This window comes from Gobio gobio (assembly GCF_949357685.1).
Source record: "Gobio gobio genome assembly, chromosome: 2".
NCBI classification, from domain to species: Eukaryota; Metazoa; Chordata; class Actinopteri; order Cypriniformes; family Gobionidae; genus Gobio; species Gobio gobio.
In genome coordinates, this window is record NC_137098.1 from 43,055,270 (window position 1) to 43,074,890 (window position 19,621).

The following is a 19,621-nucleotide window of genomic DNA, read 5'->3' on the forward strand; positions in this document are numbered from 1 at the left end:
TGTGATGTTGCTTTCCCAAGCCTCGGAGCTCATGCCTGTGAAACGCACTCCCTATTAAAATGATTTTAAAAGGCAGAACCACGGTTATAACCATCATCTCCCCAAAGCTGGTGCCACACACAACACCATGTGGTGGCTGCCGCAAACAAAGGCACTTTCCTCTCCGATCGCCACGGTTTTAGCCCCAATCCTGCCAGAGGCAATTACAGCCCTTACCAAGTGTGAGGTCTGAGAGAACCAATCACTGCTAATAAGATCAAGACCTAATGCCATACCACCCTCCAACACCTCTCTCTCCCTTCATGGTGTGTTGGTCATGTCTGCTCACACACCGGAGAGTTAGGCTAGAAATTGTTATTTTAAATTTTTGTTATTTTTGCACTAAATATTGAAGGGCTGTTTATGCTCATGCTGTCATTGGACCAAAGCTTATGATTTTGCTTCTTTTATGCTAGAGGGGGGGCTCTTCACATTCTGGGTCAAACATAGTTAAAATGAGTAGCCTAGGCCTATTTAAAAATGATTATTCTGATTCAGGTTATAAAGCACTATGGGCCATACAGTGCCCCTGATTTTATGTATGTATATATATATATATATATATATATATATATATATATATATATATATATATATATATATATATATATATATATATATATATATATATATATATATATATATATATATATATATATATATATATATATATATATATATATATATATATATATATATATATATATAATATTTTTTTAAGGCTGATGATATTAAACTAGGCCAATACACAAATAGCACCTATACGCCACATTACAGCCTAAACACAAAGAGCAAGAGTAATTGCATCTAGCATTCATTCACAAACTATTAATTGAGAATTAGCAAAAGTGTTTGTTTTCCAGTAGATGGCAGCAATTTTCCACTAAACTATGCACATTCATGTTTTCACCATGAAGTAAACTGAAAAATTTAGATAAAGTGAATTGTATATAAAATGTTGCTATTTTAAATAAACCTGTATATAAATATCATTACTAATATCTGCAAATACATTTTACCATATATACCCTTAACTGTACAAATGTAGAGTAAAAACAAAAAGTTATATTACATGTGTTTAAAATACTGATATGATTAAAAAAAAATTTTTTTTAATCACACTGTTTGTGGCCTCTGGAGAACCCAGAACAGCTGCTTGCATAAAGTTTAAGGTAAAAATATAACATTAGTAATTTACTACTATGCTGTAGTGAACTGTTCATTCATTACATCAGCATCCTAAAAAACGAAAGCAATCCTCATTGGATGCGGCGAGAGGCGACGAGCGTGTTTTTTCTGTTGTTGTTGCTTTATTTGGTTATATTTCGAATTAATATTAATAAAATAGTATCAGTAATTAAACGGGAAAAAAATCACTAATTTTGGCGGCCCTAGCATTTGCCTATTACGCCTATTACGCGGGCTGGCCCTGGGGCCATATAGACATTTTGCCAGTTATTCCCTGTATTTTCATACAGGTGCGGCCAGAGAAGTCCGATTTCCAATCTTGACTCTTCTGATTCTTTATAATGAATTAAAAACACACAGCGGCTGCGTTCCAATTCAGAGGCTGCATCCTTCGAAGGTCACATCTGCAAGCCGATTGCGTCACCGTGGTGCAATTCGAAGGCTCCCTTAAATGATGGATCCTTCGCTGCCTTGCCCAACAAAGAATTCATTGTGTGCCAGTGATGACAGGATTTCTTTAGATAAAATTGCTGAATTACACTTTTAAACAAGTCTCAACTTACTCTGTCTATATCTGATGCAAATGTAAAAATAATAATTAAAATTAAAGGCTCAAATGATGACATATCTTACTAAGATTCTATCATAAAGTTTATACTATAAATGGACCATGGTGAACATATTTAGACAGTTTATGAACCGTTTTGTTTTCAGACAGTTTAATATAACTTTCAAAAAAGTCTGGTACAAACCTGCCGCTCGTTAACGGTAGCTGTCACAGTTGCTAGGCAACAAGAACAGTCCTCCGTCCCATTTAACTACACTCGGTCCAACCTTTGCGGCCTTCGAAGGATGCAGCCTTTGAATTGGGACACAACCAAAGTGACCAGTTTAGTCGGAATGCCAAGTAAATTACTTTTATCAGCCGGTTCTTTTAGTGAATCAAAAACATACATCGCGATTAGTTTAGTCAGTTTCCCAAGCAAATGGCTTTCATGTGAATCAATACTACAGTGGAACTAGTGACGTTTGATTCCCGGGAAATACTTTTACAGTGATTCAAAAAGATACAAAGCCACCAGTGAAGTCCGATTGCAAATTACTTTTATGATGTGTTTTTTCAGTGGATTGAAAACAGAATGACATGTGAAGTCTCAATTTCAAGCCGCTTTTTTTTAGAGAATCAACATCAAACAGTGCAACTAGTGAAGTTGGATTCTCAAACAAAAGACTTGCACTAAATATTGAAGAGCTGATTATTTTTAGTGAATCACAAACACATGAATTTCACTTAAAGCAGTTTTTCAATCAAGTCAATAATTTTGTCGTGTCCACTCCACGAATTCATTCATTATGAAAATGATCCCAGTATAAAAAAATATGTATGCTTTGTTCATACATTTTTCTGTAGCATCAATATTGTGTCCATTGAATCCAGACTTTGTTATATTCAAGGATATAATTAGAATACGGTGTCAACTATAAGGCAGTCTGCCATCAAACCCAGCATGTGTCAGCTTTCAGGTGCTGGTGTTGAATGCTGGGGAACGGACACCTGAGACATCAGTGGTGTGCTAGTGTCCCTAAACAACCCTGAACAAGTTCAGGTCCTGCTGCTATCATCTCATCACCTGCTACAGGAATCTCTCCGTACATCTCTTCTTTCAAAAGACAGTTGACGAAAGAAAAACAAAGAAAGTATTCTTAGATCGGTGTGTTAATGAAGGCCTTACTCTAACCTGCTGCTTGGGGAGAATAGGACATTAGTGACAATGGGAAATCAGAACATCTGTGAGCTGATGCAATGGATGAATATGTATAAGGTTCACTCTCTCTTTTTCTGTCTCCCTCCCTCCCCCCGTGGCCTCGCACACCCGTGGTTCTGCTCAGGGAGGCCGCGCTTCACGTGTGTAGCATCGCTGTCGCTCTGGCAGCTTGCTAAATAATTTGTGCTCTGTTAGTGGGGTCATTGGATAGAGAAGCTGAACTCTGAATAATTTATCCACAGATACAATCTGAGCTGCCCTCTCTCATATCCTTCAGCTTTCAGACGGCCGGCTGCGCTCAAGCTCGCACACAAACCTGTTACCGCTAACACGTTCATTTAGATGGAAATAAGCACCGACAAAATGGGAAATACAGGGCTGTAGGACTTTGTCCTGATTGTGACCCAGAGGATCTGTAAGAATCTCATCGTCATCCATAAACACAGAAAAATTTGCCTGTGGACGGAAAAGAGACAAAAGGCAGCATATGCCGATGGGTTTTGTATACCTACCTAATTGCTTTTCATTATTGAGCAGACAATGGGAACCTGAGGAGAGGGATGAAAGGAGAACAGTTGTTCTTGTTAGGGTATAAATGTACTGTATTGATGTGGCGGTGTCTCAGATGTGCTGAAACAAATAGTGAATCGCACCTGATGGCTTGTCGTGCCTCCCGCAGAATATTAATGAGAGCATCCTTCGTTACAGTGAGATCAGACACTTGGACAGAAAGAAATGCACACCTGGACACCACACACGCACACTTGAATACTGAACACTGAGCAGATGAACCTCCTGTAGAGCTTTTTGTCAAGGAATCAAGGTTTTCGGCTCCTGGAACAGAGCGCAATGGTGGGTGGCCACTTTCTCGATGACCTGGGTTGCGCTTGCAGAAGTGTTTTCCCATTCATTTTCTACACAGGAACTTTATTCAACAGGCCAGATCTGAGATGAATCAAAACATTACAATGGTTGAATCAAAGCAAAAAACATAGAACAAATTAAAATTAATTAGATAAAAAAAATCTTGAAGTTAATAAATATCCTGATGTTTCCAAGCTTTATAATGGCAGTGAACGGGGCTCACGAGTAAAAAAAAAAAAAAAGTGCATCCCTCCATTATAAAAGTAATCCACACGGCTCAAGGGGGTTAATAAAGGCCATCTGAAGCAAATCAATGGGTTTTTGTAAGAAAAATATCCATATTTAACACGTTATAAAGTAAAATATCTAGCTTCCGCCAGACCGCCTTCTGTATTCAACTTACAAAAAAAGCGTAACTGGTGCGACATATGACGTTGGACGTAGCGTAAGCGTTTTGAACTGAGAGAGGCATTACACTTTCTGCGTAAGTTGAGTAGGGAAGGCGGTTGGATAGGGAAAGCTAGATATTTTACTTTATAAAGTTTAAAATATGGATATTTTTCTTACAAAAACTCATTGATTCGCTTCAGATGGCCTTTATTAACCCCCAGGAGCCGTGTGGAGTACGTTTATAATGGATGGATGCACTTTTCTGAGCTTCAAACTCAATGGACCCCGTCACTGCCATTATAAAGCTTGGAAACATCAGGATATTTATTAGGCTTATATAACCCAGATTGTGTTCATCATAAAGAAGAAAGTCATATACACCTAGGATGGCGTGAGGTTGAGTAAATCATGCGGTAATTTTCATTTGAAAGTGAACTAATCCTTTAACCCTTAAACGCATACCTCAGGTCTTTAGGGACCCAGGACTTAATTCACTACCCTCCTCCTCATTAATTTTTTTACAGGTAGACATCAATCTTCTTAGTATTCCTCAATCAATTAATTATAATCAATATGACAAGAAAAAAAATTATACAATTATAAAAGAATGCCTGTTTTCCCATTCATGTTTTGTAAAAATTGGAACAGTGTAAGTATAGGCCTATATATTTTTTTCTGCACAAAATAATTGAATCTTCGATGACTGAATAAGTGCAATTCACCTTTATTCCACAAGGTACCAATGTCTTATACACAATGATGAAGTGACATTTCACTCATACGTACCGCTGACTGAAAACAAAAGAATAGGAATAGGAAGAATCATCAGCAAAACTTTAAATAGCTCATCGATTTACTGCAGAGCAAGTACTGAACGCAATCAAATATTAGTGTCACTATCATCTGGCGAAGAAGCTGTCAGCGATCAAAATATTGATTTTGAAGATGTTGAAAAAGATAGTTTTGAGAATATGTTGAGGACAGTGATGATGGTATAAAACATCTGCTCAAACTGAACCCTTCCAAGCTCCAAAAGGTAACAAAATATGCTTTATTTTATTCTTCTGTAAGTGTTATTCTAACATCAGGAGTGTTTTATATTATCGCGACATGTAGAGATCCATCCGTGTTAGATATAGATTCGGGTCACTAAAGACCCGAATATGTTATAATGGGTGGCGAAGCATTCATGCATTTAAGAGTTAAACCAGCTTCCTGAAAACTCTAACACTATTCTTTTGCTGCTTTACAAGCACAAGTGTTTCTAGTTTTTATTTTTCTATATAGCTACAGAAAAGGACCTCACAACAGCTCTGGTGAACCACTGGCAAAATGATCAGCCAATTACCATATAAAATCCCCAACAGACAATTATGAGAAGGGAAGAGCGAGACAAAAAGCAGAAAAGAGGCTAGTTAACCACACTATGTTGGATGTGTCTCTCTCTATCAGAGCTCATAGTGTGGCAGGCAGATTTGACTGGTTCTCACCACAAGAGAAGTTAAAACTGGGGACATCCTGTTTGCTGCGAACAACAACTACAAATGACATAATTACACTAAGCCAATGCAAATCAGTCATTGTATTACCATCCCTGAGATTCCCTTGTAGTACAACAAATTTTGCCTAAACACATCACAAGTACTACATTTCCGTGGCTAAGAGCTGCGGATTGTGTGCATGTGAATGAGAGTCTGTTGTACAGAATGTCCCTGTTGCTTCCCAGCAGGAAAAACAAAATCACATTTAAATAAAGCCATAATGTGCTAATTTTACCCAGTCTACAAAGATTAATTTTTTCAATAAGCCCAATTAGTGTGAAAGGCCTGACCCTCCACCCCTCACACTTGCTATAATGAATTGTCAGCTAATCTATCCCATCCCCTGGACATTAGCTGACTGAAAGCATAAGCTAATATGAGCAGTATAGCCTCATTTTCCAGATCTATGCTCACATCGCACACCTCTCACTTAATGCTCAAAGTCAGATGTGCCACGAGCCACAGCTTTAATATATCATGCGAAATTAGGTCAGTATTAATAAAGCACAGATCCAAATGAATGCTCCACATGTGCTGCAAGGATGGTCGTTTAATAGAGGAAAGGTGTGTGAAATAAAATTTGCGTCTTCTGAATTGGAAAACGAAGGCCGTTTTTAGCCACAGAATGGGTGGAGAGAGGGGGAGAAAAAAGGAAGGATAGATACAGAGTTGAAAATGCTCCATAAATCATGACGTTTTTTACCTCAAACCAGTCCACACATGAAAAATGTGAGTTTACGGGAATAACTCTGACTGTGAACAATGCTGCAGTGTGTTTGAGTGGGAGTGTGTTTGTGTGGCAGATCTGGAAGCACTTTGCATCCAGCTTTTCTTTTGTCTTAGTCTGGACAACTGTCCTTTGAAAGCTGCTCGCATAATCATAAATTCAAAGTGCTTTTGGATGACGATCTTGTCAACACACTCTCATAAGGAAACATCACTCTACTTTTATCATTCTTGTGCTGTATGACGCCACATTCGTCTCATTCCAGAGGTTTCCATTACTAACCAAGGCTAAACCAATAGAGCTAAAATATTTTATTTTTTTTTCCCCCAGAATATCTGAGATGCTCTTTTCCATTTAATGAAAGTGGACTTTTTACTCTCTCTCTCTTTAAAAAAAATTCTCTCTCTCTTGAAAAATTACAAAGCACCATAAAAGTAATTACAGTCTATTCAACATGTTCAATACATTCAACTTTACTGAAGCCAAACAATAGTTTTGTGGGTTTTTTTTCAATATGTGAAACACAGACACGGCTGACTATTTCTTATCTATTTATTAGCTTTGTTTTATGTACAGTTTTTTTTTTCTTCAGATTTCTGCTTGCACATAATCACAGACTGTACGCAGTGGTTTTCATTGAATCTGATAATCACTAAGTTAACACTTATACCCTTGGTTTCACAGACATGCTTATGCTAGTCCCTGACTAAAATGCATGTTTGAGCTATTTTAAATGAAACCAATTTGGTGTTTCCATTGTTTTGTCTCAAGATGCACACCAGTAATGTTTTTTCTTCTTCTATAGGCATGTTTATAAATGCCTTAATTGAACTAAAGTCTAATCCTGGTTTAATCTAATCCCTGTCTGTGAAACTGGGCCATACTAGTTATAAATGTCCTGCAGTGTGATATGCTAATTCAAAACTATCAACAGTAGTAGTCTATTAAAACAGCAACTGTTACTTTATATATGAATGTTATTTCCGAGACACTCTTTTCACAATTTAAATAAATAAATGTAAGAAACTCTGAATAGGAATACATTTAGGCTTTGAGCAAAACGGGCTAATCTCCCTCACGCCTATTTAAGACCACTGCGTTTAATAGCTGTTGCTTACAAGAAAGAAAACACACACTGAGATTTAATTGGCATAAAACATACATTAGCATTTTTAAAAGATGGATTAAAACCTTAATCCGAGCAAATTTACAGACAGCTCTTCTTGCGAAGAGATGGTCTCTGGTTAAATGCCCCTAATGGAGAATTACCGACTGCCACACTGAAAGACACTCTCAAGGATAAAAATAAGTTTTTTACAAAAATGAAAGCCTGCACTTTCATTCCTTAATCTGCATTTCGAAAAAGCAGATTATGTGTAAAGGATGTCCAACTGACATGTTGAACATCTAGGACATGTTGATTTTTTATGTCGATATATCACGCTCATAAAATACAGCGAGGTCCATTGAGACATAACCATAACAAGAGCACAGCAGCACACACAACAACATCCGTGCTAAACTTCATGTATAGCCCGTCTAGTCACTGAGAACATGACATTAGCCATCAAAAACAAGTGACAGGTCAGAGCCATAACTTTGTGGTCTTAACAAAAAAAACAGGTGACATGTAATCTACTTGAAAATGGAAAATGACAATACTGAGTAAAAAAAGAATAAACAAGTACTCCATTTACAACCTGTTTAAACAAAGGCAATGCAGGAGCTGTTAGGTTGGTTTGGAGTCGCACGCATTAGAGAGTCACCTGTGTGTTAATATTAATATCCTCTCCTCTCATCTCTCTGTACATCACTCATCAGACAAGGGTTTGCACTCAAGTAAATGTAGGAATATTTTATTACATGGATTGTTAAAATCAGAACACTGTTCAGAATTAATAAACAACAGACTATATTGCTCTAAGAGGGAGAAATCCTCTTATTTTTTTATTAGCTGGTGTTATTGGAGGATCATGATTATTTTAGTAAGATTGTGCTGGGGAGGTATTTTAAAGTAAAGATCCATTAGACAGAGAGGTTTCTCCTGTCCTTTCACCATTATCAGAATCGAATGGCTCTCAAAAAAAATAATAACTTGATGTTTTTGACTGGTACTGAAAACATCTGTGCACACACATCAACCTATAATGACATGTGCTCACACACCTCTGCAGAGTGCACACACACACACACACACACACACACACACACACACACACACACACACACACACACACACACACACACACACACACACACACACACACACACACACACACACACACACACACACACACACACACACACACACACACACACACACACACACACACACACACACACACACACACACACACATACACACACATTTGAGCACAAAAAGGGTCTACTGAGACGAGTGCTCTTATCCATCTACTGAATTTGTTCTGTCTGTGTGCATGTACAAGTGAAACTGTACTTCACGTTACTGAGGGCACAGTTAAGTTATCCACAAACTGTTTAAGGTAAGGGATTTTCACTTACTTTCATTTTCAGTTTTCTTGGCAGGCTATACAATCAAGCCAGGGACAATAATCTTTACCAATTTTTAAACGTTTTTTTCAGTTCTGACATGATAAAAAAAAAGTTAGGATTACTCCCCGAAAAATATTTATAGAAAAACGCAAACATTTGACAACAACAACAACCAAAAAAAGAGAGTAAAAATCAAGAAAAGCAATACGAGATACAAAAATAAATGTTTAGATGGAAGTTCAAGAGGAGCTTGTTCAACTCATATCAATCACAAGATTGCAGGGTCCAAATGTTTGAGACCACACCCCCCCCCGTCCCCCCTCCCCCATTACAAATTACGGTAAAGTATACATGCTGAAAAGTCCAGCATAAACCAGCATGAATTCCATGTTGGTCCAGGCTGGTTTATTCTAGTTATAGCTGGTACAGTCCTGGTCCAGCGGGTGGTCATGCTGTTCATAGTCATGCTGTTCTCAAGTAAAACTTAGCTGGTGTAGCTGGTCCACCATCACTCTTGCTTCCCATGTTGGGGACCAACAAACCAACAACCAGCATCCCATGCTGATCCCAGTGTGGAAAACACACCTTATGGTGACCAGCAATGCTGGATTTTTCATTAAGGTATCATGAACTCCACAAGTTGATGCAAAACCATGGTTGATCATGGTCTCCAGCATGATTTGAAATGATCCAAAGAGCATCTTCAATGGAGGTCAATTGAAAATATTGTACAGTTCCACTGTTGTCACAGACTGCATTTCCCATCATCCTCCCTGGAACCTAACCATGCACATCTGGAACTCAAGGATCATATGAGCTTTTAAACCCTCCTTTTAGTTAGCAGGTGAAAATGTATGCATTAAACTGGGTATCGTTACTTAAATATGAATTTATTGAACTGCATGGAAGACTACATGCTTGCAAAATGGGATTGTGGTTTTAAAATGAGGATCATGAATGCTTTTCATTAATAGAATTGACACAAGCAATGGTATGCATCACCACACCCCAGAGAGTTCACCCTTCATTCAAACACGTGAAGAGCACAGTTAACCTTCTTCCAAAGTATCAGCAAAGATAACATCACTCCCCAGTCCATAAATCACTGATATCCAGCCTCTCCCAAATTGCAATCTTACTCTCTGCACTTTTTCTGTGTGTCTAACAACTCCTGGAATCAAAATCTGCTATGAATTTGTGAAAACAAAAATACAGATAAAGGAACATTTTCACCCGGGGGCTGAATAATAGTTTCATATTTGAGACGATATCCAAAAGTTATTTTTCTTTCCAGATTTTTAGGGTTGTGTATGTGTGTGCATAATTATGGTTATCTTCTCTGTCTGATGTACATTAGTGGCTTGAGCATTGGCCAATGCAGTTGGACAGACCAAAGGATAAAATTCATAGTGAGGAGTTTGTCTTTTGACATGACTTGGCAAAGAGTACCGGCCTTTAGTGATGATAAATCTCAATTGCTTTGAACAAACTGATAGGAATCCTTTAAAGCTGCAAGGACATTAAGTTAAGTGGAATCCAAATTGAAATAATTCTCCTCAAATAATTCTGATGTCTCTCTGGATGGAAGATGCTGTTTAAAGGAATAAAAGCAGTTTATAATGCCAACAGTAATATGGAAAACTGTGCAGATGACAAAATTGAAAACAGACCATCTAATAACAAACAAAAAAAAATAGACATTTAAACAAGTAAAGGGTTAATGTACAGTCAGTCATTATCACAAAATAATCTTGTATATTCTTACTTTTTTTGCTAAGAAAAATAATCTACTACAAAGCAAGGTAACACTATTTTAATGTGTCCTTACACATTACATGCACTAATATAATATTAAATATCTAGTACTTATATATAATATTACTGTCACAAGCACGCCAGGCTCCACCCTCTCCCAGACACAACGATCACTATTACCCGAGTATGATCACACACACCTGCACGTCATCTTTACTGCAATCACCACCTGCACTTAAGCCCCACGCACGCACTCAGTCACTGTCCGGTATCGTTTGCATATGCGCACGCTAAAGCTTGCTTCCACGGACTCACCTGACTACCTACCTGTTATCCCAAGTCTCCTGAGTGTCTCCTCGTCTCGTCTCCTGGCTCCCTGTCTCCATCAGCTGGGAATAAAGTGACATATATCTGATGCAATAAAGCCACTACCCCTGCATCTCTCACACCAAATTAAAGCAGTTTATCTTATTATTTATTATATTTATATATGAATTATAAATACTTTGAACTCATATTCTATTTTCATATACAGTGCAGAACAAGTATTTGATACACTGCCGATTTTGCAGGTTTGCCCACTTACAAAGCATGTAGAAGTCTGTGATTTTTATCATCTTCAACTGTGAGTGATGGAATCTAAAACAAAAATCCAGAAAATCACATTGTATGATTTTTAAGTAATTAATTTGCATTTTATTGCATGACATAAGTATTTGATACATCAGAAAAGCAAAACGTATTATTTGGTACAGAAACCTTTGTTTGCAATTACAGAGATCATACGTTTCCTGTAGTTCTTGACCAGGTTTGCACATGGCAGCAGGGATTTAGGCCCACTCCTCCATACAGACCTTCTCCAGATCCTTCGGGTTTCGGGGCTGTCGCTGGACAATACGGACTTTCAGCTCCCTCCAAAGATTTTCTATTAGGTTCAGGTCTGGAGACTGGCTAGGCCACTCCAGGACCTTGAGATGGTTCTTATGGAGCCACTCCTTAGTTGCCCTGGCTGTGTGTTTCGGGTCGTTATCATGCTGGAAGACCCAGCCACGACCGATCTTCAATGCTCTTACTGAGGGAAGGAGGTTGTTTGCCAAGATCTCGCGATACATGGCCCCATCCATCCTCCCCTCAATACGGTGCAGTCGTCCTGTCCCCTTTGCAGAAAAGCATCCCCAAAGAATGATGTTTCCACCTCCATGCTTCACGGTTGGGATGGTGTTCTTGGGGTTGTACTCATACTTCTTCATCCTCCAAACATGGCGAGTGGAGTTTAGACCAAAAAGCTCTACTCATCATTGTCTCATCAGACCACATGACCTTCTCCCATTCCTCCTCTGGATCATCCAGATGGTCATTGGCAAACTTCAGATGGGCACTGGCTTGAGCAGGGGGACCTTGCGTGCGCTGCAGGATTTTAATCCATGATGGCGTAGTGTGTTTTGTTTTGTTTTGGCAGTTTGCCATGTGCTCTGCTGTCATTGTGGCGTCTCCCCACCCCCTTGTTATTCCATCAGCGTTATCGTTCACCGCTCTCACCTGTTATTTATCAGGCTTCCTTAATTATTCCCCTATTTAATCCTCTTGTATTTGCTGTCTTGTGCCAGATTGTTTGTGTTTGTTACCTTGCGCTCCGGCCAGCCATTCTCTTGTCTTGTCATTAGTGATATCGTGTTTTGTTTCCCATTTTAAGGCTCCAGTGCCTGTTTGAGTTTCTTTTAGTGTTTCTCTCTCTCTCTCTGCAGCCCAGACTGTTCTCTCGCTGTTCCTGCCTGGTTCTCTCCCGTTCCCCGGCTCTGGTTTGCCTCGCTCCAGTTTCCCGCCCCTCGCCCACCAGCTGTCGCTCCCTCTGCCGGACGTATCGCCCGCCCACCCGGGCGCTGCGATCTTTGTAGCGATCTGCTTCTTTAGCCTACCTGAAGCCCGAACGGGACCGTGCTGCCAGCGCCCCCTGCTGGATTTACTTAACTCTTTTGTTGACAATTTTTGCCCAGTTGTGTGCAAAGAACAATTAATAAATTAAGTTTTGTTGTGCCTGCAATTGAATCTCATCCTGATCCTTGACAGAACAATCGGGCCATGATGGATTCAGCAGACACAGACCAGGTCCGGACAGCACTCGCCCAGCAAGGTGCCCTTCTAGGCCAGCAAGTTACCCAGCTTACCACCACTTCAAGGGAGGTAGAATTTCTGACTGCTCAGGTGGCCGATCTCAACGCACGTGTTATAGAGCTCCAGCGGGGAGTCCTGGGGCCTCAACCTAACAACCCTCCTGTTCAATCTTCTCCTCACCGTGAGCCCGGACCTCATGCCAACAGCCCACCACCTTACAACGGGGATCCTAACTCCTGTCGGGCATTTTTGTCTCAATGCTCTCTAGTGTTCGCACTGCAGCCCCGCCGCTACACCACGAAGACTCCAGAGTGGCATACGTCCTAACTTTGCTTACTCGTAACGCCCGTGAATGGGGTAGTGCCGTCTGGGATGCTCAATCTCCCTTTTGTCGTTATTTTGAGGACTTCCGTGAGGAAATTATCAAATTGTTTGACCGATCGGCAAGGGGTGATGAGGCGGCTTCCAGGCTGGTGCGGCTCTCCAAGGCAGGTCTTTCCGTCACAGATTATGCTATCCAGTTCCAAACCTTGGCGGCCACCTGCGATTGGAATGAGGGCGCCCTGCGCTCCAGGTTTCTTGAAGGGCTGGATGACAGCATCCAGGACGAGATTGCCACCCATGAGCTGCCCCGTGACATGGTTTCCTTGGTTGACCTGGCCCTTCGTTTAGAAGCGTCGGTCTGTTGACCCATTATGGAGGTTGGGAGAGGGCTCCCTTCCCCAAATCACCCCCGTCCAGTCTTCACCTCTCCCCACAGACCCTGAACCCATGCAATTGGGACGTCTCCGCCTCACGCCTCAGGAGAAGCAGGATTGTCTGGCTCGAGGTTTATGTCTGTACTGTGGGAAACCTGGGCACTTTGCTATCAAGTGCCCTTTAAAAGCCAAGGCCTACCAGTGAACCGGGGACTCCTGGTGGGTGCATCTCCTTGTGTTAATTCCCCTTGTTCTCGCACGCTGTTACCCGTCTCCGTCCAGCATGAGGGCTCCTCCAACTCCTGCCAGGCCCTCGTGGATTCTGGGGCTGAGGGCAATTTTCTGGACAGCACTATCGCTAAGCAGTGGGGCATTCCAGCTATCCCTCTCTCCTCGCCTATTCCTGTGTGGTCGTTAGCTGGTCAGTTTATCTCCACCATTACCCACACCACCCCTCGCATAAGTTTAGTTGTCTCTGGCAATCACCGGGAGGATATTGAGCTGTACCTACTGAATTCCTCGGGTGCCCCTATCATTCTGGGGCATCCGTGGCTGGTGCAGCACAACCCTCACGGGGATTGGTCTGGGAGTTCTGTGTTAGTCTGGAGTCAGTTTTGTTTAGCGTCTTGTCTTGGTGCTGCTTCTTCTCCTGGTTCTGTGTGTCCTGTTTTTAAGGTGGAGGCAGCAGATCTGACCGGAGTCCCGGCGGAGTACCGCAACCTTCATCGGGTCTTCAGCAAATCCCGAGCCATGTCCCTACCGCCCCACCGGCCGTATGATTGTGCTATTGACCTCCTCCCAGGCACTTCTCCATCGGTTATATTCCCTTTCTGGTCCTGCACGAGAGGCCATGGACAGGTATATTCAAGAATCTCTCAATGCCGGTCTCATCCGCCCCTCTTCCTCACCCGCCGGGGCAGGGTTCTTCTTCGTTGGGAAGAAGGACGGCTCCTTGTGCCCTTGCATTGACTACAGAGGGTTAAACGACATTACAATTAAGAACAGGTACCCCCTACCTCTCATGTCGTCTGCTTTTGAGTTATTGCAGGGAGCTCAGGTCTTCACCAAGTTAGACCTCCGCAACGCGTACCATCTGGTGCGGATTCGTGAGGGGGATTAGTGGAAGACAGCGTTTAATACCCCTACGGGACACTTTGAATACTTGGCCCTTGACTTCGTCACTGGGCTTCCACCCTCGAGAGGTAACTCCGTCATCCTGACGGTAGTGGATCGTTTCTCCAAAGCGGCTCATTTCATCCCTTTGCCCAAACTCCCCACTGTCAAGGAAACTGCTCAGACTATGGTAGACCACGTGTTCCGGATTCATGGCCTTCCGGTTGATGTGGTTTCTGATAGGGGGCCACAGTTTGTTATGTCATGTCTTTGATCTGACCTGTCGTGTTTTGTTTTGACAGTTCGCCATGTGCTCGGCGTCTCCCCACCCCCTTGTTATTCCATCAGCGTTATCGTTCACCGCTCTCACCTGTCATTTATCAGGCTTCCTTAATTATACCCCTATTTAATCCTCTCGTGTTTGCTGTCTTGTGCCAGATTGTTTGTGTTTGTTACCTTGCGCTCCGGCCAGCCATTCTCTTGTCTTGTCATTAGTGATATCGTGTTCCCTTTCGTTCAGTCACTACGACGTAACGTTAGTGACTAACGAATGGGGGTTTCGCTTAGAAGCCTATCATCTTCGAGCTTGGAGAAAACGCCCAATGGCGTGCCAATGCCATGGGCATGCGGAATTTGCATACGTAACTCCGCCTCACCGCGTGAGTATATAAGGAAGTACGTGGCAACATCGCATCATGTTCTGCTTTCGGAGCCAAGGGTACCTACCTCTTCACTCCTACAGCCTTCTGAGACTCTGTCAGCTTCTTCGAGACGAGCAGCTTTCCAGTCGTGTTGGTGTTACGGCGCGTTCCAGTGATCGCATACTTCCTGCCTGCTGATCTGCGCAGTGGTCCGTTTGACAGCTGGTGTGCGTTTCCCTGGGCGCTTCGGCAGCGACTGCGAAGTTTCCTCTCACAAAAGAGCTTGCACGTGGCACGTCCTTTTCAGGATGTCTCGCCCGTGCACTACTGGGTGCGGTAGATTTCTCTCGCCTTCTGATGGGCACGAGCGCTGTGTGACGTGTTTGGGCTTTCAGCATGCTCAGGCAGCGCTCGTGGATGATTCGTGTTCTCACTGCGGGAACATGATCATCTCAGTGTTACGGTCGAGACTCCATGACCTCCGCGCTGATGCCGGAGCGAGAGTCCCCTCTGCCACACCCCAATCTGCGGTCTCCAACGGAGGCGGCCCTTTGGCTGGTGGCCAGGGTGACCTGAGGGTGACGGTGTGGAATAAAGCTCCGACGCTCGTGCCTCGGCCAACACCCCCCTCTCATACACTTGACCCGCCCCGTGTTCAAGCGTCTACATCGGGACCCTGAGCGTTCGCGGCTGGATGATTGGTTTTTGGGGGCGGCGCGTCCGGACACCCGTCCGGCCACCCCTCCAATACCTTTCTTTCCCGAGGTGCATGAAGAGATCGCGCGGTCCTGGAAGAACCCGTTGTCTTCCCGCGACCGTTTGGCGAGCTCTTCCGCCTTCTCTGCCCTTGATGGAGCCGCGGCTAAAGGGTACACTGGGGTTCCCCCAGTCGAACGCTCTGTTGCGATGCAACTGTGTCCTCAGAGTGCTTCGACCTGGCGTGGTGACCCAAAGCACCCCTCCAAGGCCTGTAGGTTTTCGTCGTCCCTGGCGGCGAAGACCTATAGAGCTGCGGGGCAGGCCGCCGCTTCGCTGCATGCCATGGCAACCCTCCAGGCTTACCAAGCCCAGTTGCTGTGCGACATGCACGAGGGTAGAGCTGATCCAGGACTCAGCAATGAGTTGCGTGCCGCCACCGACCTCGCTCTCCGGGCGACGAAGGTGACCGCACGCTCCCTGGGTCAGGTGATGTCCACTACCGTGGTCCAGGAGAGACACCTATGGCTCACCCTGGCCGATATGCGGGACGGCGAGCGAACCCGGTTCCTCGACGCACCCATATCCTAGGATGGGCTATTCGGCGGGACGGTCGAGAGCTTCGCCCAACAGTTCTCGGCCGCTCAGAAGCAGACTGAGGCGATAAAACATATCCTGCCCCGGCGGTCAGCTGCTGCCTCCACACCACCGCCCGCACAGGTGCCTCAGTCTGCTCGCCGCCGAGGGCGCCCTCCCGCGGCTCCCTCAACCTCTGCGCAACCCAAGCAGCAGCCTCCACCCGGGCCGCGCAGAGGTAGCCGCAGGAAGGCGTCCCAGTCCGCTCCAGCCCCGCAGCCCGCGAAGAAACGCCAGGCTAAGCGGCGCTCCTGATGCGGACAGCTCAGGGATTTGCAGTTCTTTCCAGGAGACGGCAGCAGGGCCGCTCCTTCCCCCGGTTGAGGGCCGGGGGAGAATCTTTTGTTCAGCTGCTGGCCCCCGGGTCAGCAGCACCCTAATGTGGTTAAAGAAAGAACTGACAATCCCATCCCTGAGCACCCAGAGATCGGTGATGACAGTGCGCGCCACCCCCGGGTCCCGCCACTCGCATCCCTCTCTGTTGCCAGCCTCCTTTCAGAGCAGACCCCAGTGGAACGTGCGTCCTTCCCTGGTCTCCTCTGTCAGGACGCAGCCGTTAACCGTGCCCCCACACTGGGACGCCCTACAGCCTCCCATGTCTGGGCCGGTAACGCTGCCTCGCTGCCCCACCCTGGGTACGTAGACCGTCCGTATGACCCCGTTGGTGCAGTTCCTGGAAGCCTGGCTTCAGCTTCCGGGGCTGTCCCGCTGGGTCGCGCGGACCGTCAGGCGCGGCTACGCGATTCAGTTCGCGCAGGCTCCTCCCCGCTTCAGGGGAGTCCGCTATACCGTGACCAGGGCCCATGCCCCCGTCATGCGTGCGGAGATTGCCACCCTGCTGGCGAAGGGTGTGATCGAGCCTGTCCCTCCAGCCGAGATGGAGTCGGGGTTCTACAGCCCCTACTTCATTGTACCCAAGAAAACCGGTGGGTTACGGCCAATCCTGGACCTTCGCATCTTGAACCGATCCCTTCACCGGCTTCCGTTCAAGATGTTGACTGCGAAACGCCTTTTCGAATGCGTTCGTCCTCACAATTGGTTTGCAGCGATCGACCTGAAGGACGCCTACTTGCATGTCTCCATCCTTCCTCGTCACAGACCGTTCCTACGGTTTGCTTTCGAGGGGAGGGCATATCAGTACGCGGTCCTCCCATTCGGGCTATCTCTGTCCCCTCGCGTCTTTACGAAGATTGCCGAGGCAGCCCTTGCGCCCCTTCGGCAGCACGGGGTTCGCATCCTGAACTATCTCGACGACTGGCTCATACTGGGCCACTCTCGGGACCAGGTTTGCGGACACAGAGATCGGGTGCTCCATCACCTAGCCCGTCTGGGCCTTCGGGTCAACTGGGAGAAGAGCAAACTCTGCCCAGCGCAGAGGATCTCTTTTCTCGATATGGACATCGACTCGGTCGCCATGTACGCGCAGCTTTCGAGCGAGCGCGCACAGTCTCTGCTGACTTGCCTCCGTCAAATCGAGAGCAAGAGTGCGGTTCCACTGAAACTATTTCAGAGGCTCCTGGGGCATATGGCTTCTGCAGCCGCAGTAACGCCGCTCGGATTGCTACATATGAGACCGCTTCAGCATTGGCTTCGCGATCGAGTCCCGAGATGGGCATGGCAGTCTGGCACGCTCCGGGTCCAAGTGACTCGGCCCTGCCTACAGACGCTCACCCCGTGGTCGAACCTCAGTTTTCTACGGGCAGGTGTCCCCTTAGAACGAGTTTCCAGGCATGTTGTCGTATCGACGGATGCCTCTGCCACGGGGTGGGGTGCCATGTGCAATGGACAAGCAGCCGCGGGCTCCTGGACAGGACCCCAGCGCCTCCTGCATGTCAATTGCCTCGAGTTGCTGGCAGTACGGTTCGCCCTGCACCGCTTCCGAGCGTTGCTGAAGGGTCAACATGTGCTTGTCCGGTCAGACAACACGGCCGTAGTAGCGTACATCAACCACCAGGGCGGTCTACGCTCCCGCCGTATGTCTCAACTCGCCCGCCATCTCGTCCTATGGAGTCAGAAGCGCCTGAGGTCCCTTCGTGCTGTCCATATTCCGGGAGTCCTGAACCACGCAGCCGACGAGCTCTCGCGGTTTCAGCCTCTCCCGGGAGAATGGAGACTCCATCCCCAGACGGTCCAGCTGATTTGGGAACAGTTCGGCGACGCACAGGTAGATCTGTTTGCCTCCCACGACTCTTCCCACTGCGACCTGTTTTATTCCCTGACCGAGGGCACGCTCGGCTCGGATGCACTGGCGCACAGCTGGCCGCGGGGCCTACGCAAATATGCGTTCCCCCCAGTGAGCCTACTCGCACAACTCCTGTGCAAGATCAGGGAGGACACGGAGCAGGTCCTTTTGGTCGCCCCGTACTGGCACGGCCGGACCTGGTTTCCCGAACTCTTACTCCTTGCGACAGCCCCTCCCTGGCCTATTCCTCTGAGACCGGACCTCCTTACTCAGAGATGGGGCACCCTATGGCACCCGCGTCCCGACCTGTGGAACCTCCACGTGTGGCTCCTAGACGGGACGCGGCAGGTTTGAGTGGCCTACCACCTACGGTGGTCGCGACCATCACTTCCGCTAGGGCAGAGTCCACTCGGCATGCCTATGCGTTGAAGTGGAACCTCTTCGTCACCTGGTGCTCTTCCCGCCAAGAAGACCCCTGGAAATGCCCGATCGGGTCCGTGCTTGAGTTCCTCCAAGAGGGGTTGGAGCGAAGGCTGTCTCCCTCCACCCTTAAGGTTTATGTGGCCGCTATATCTGCCCACCACGATCTCTTGGGGGACAAAAAGGTAAGTCAGCACGACCTGATCATCAGGTTCCTGAGGGGAGCGAGGAGTTCAGTTTGGCTCCTCAAGCAGGTAGCATGATGCGATGTTGCCACGTACTTCCTTATATACTAACGCGGTGAGGCGGAGTTACGTATGCAAATTCCGCATGCCCATG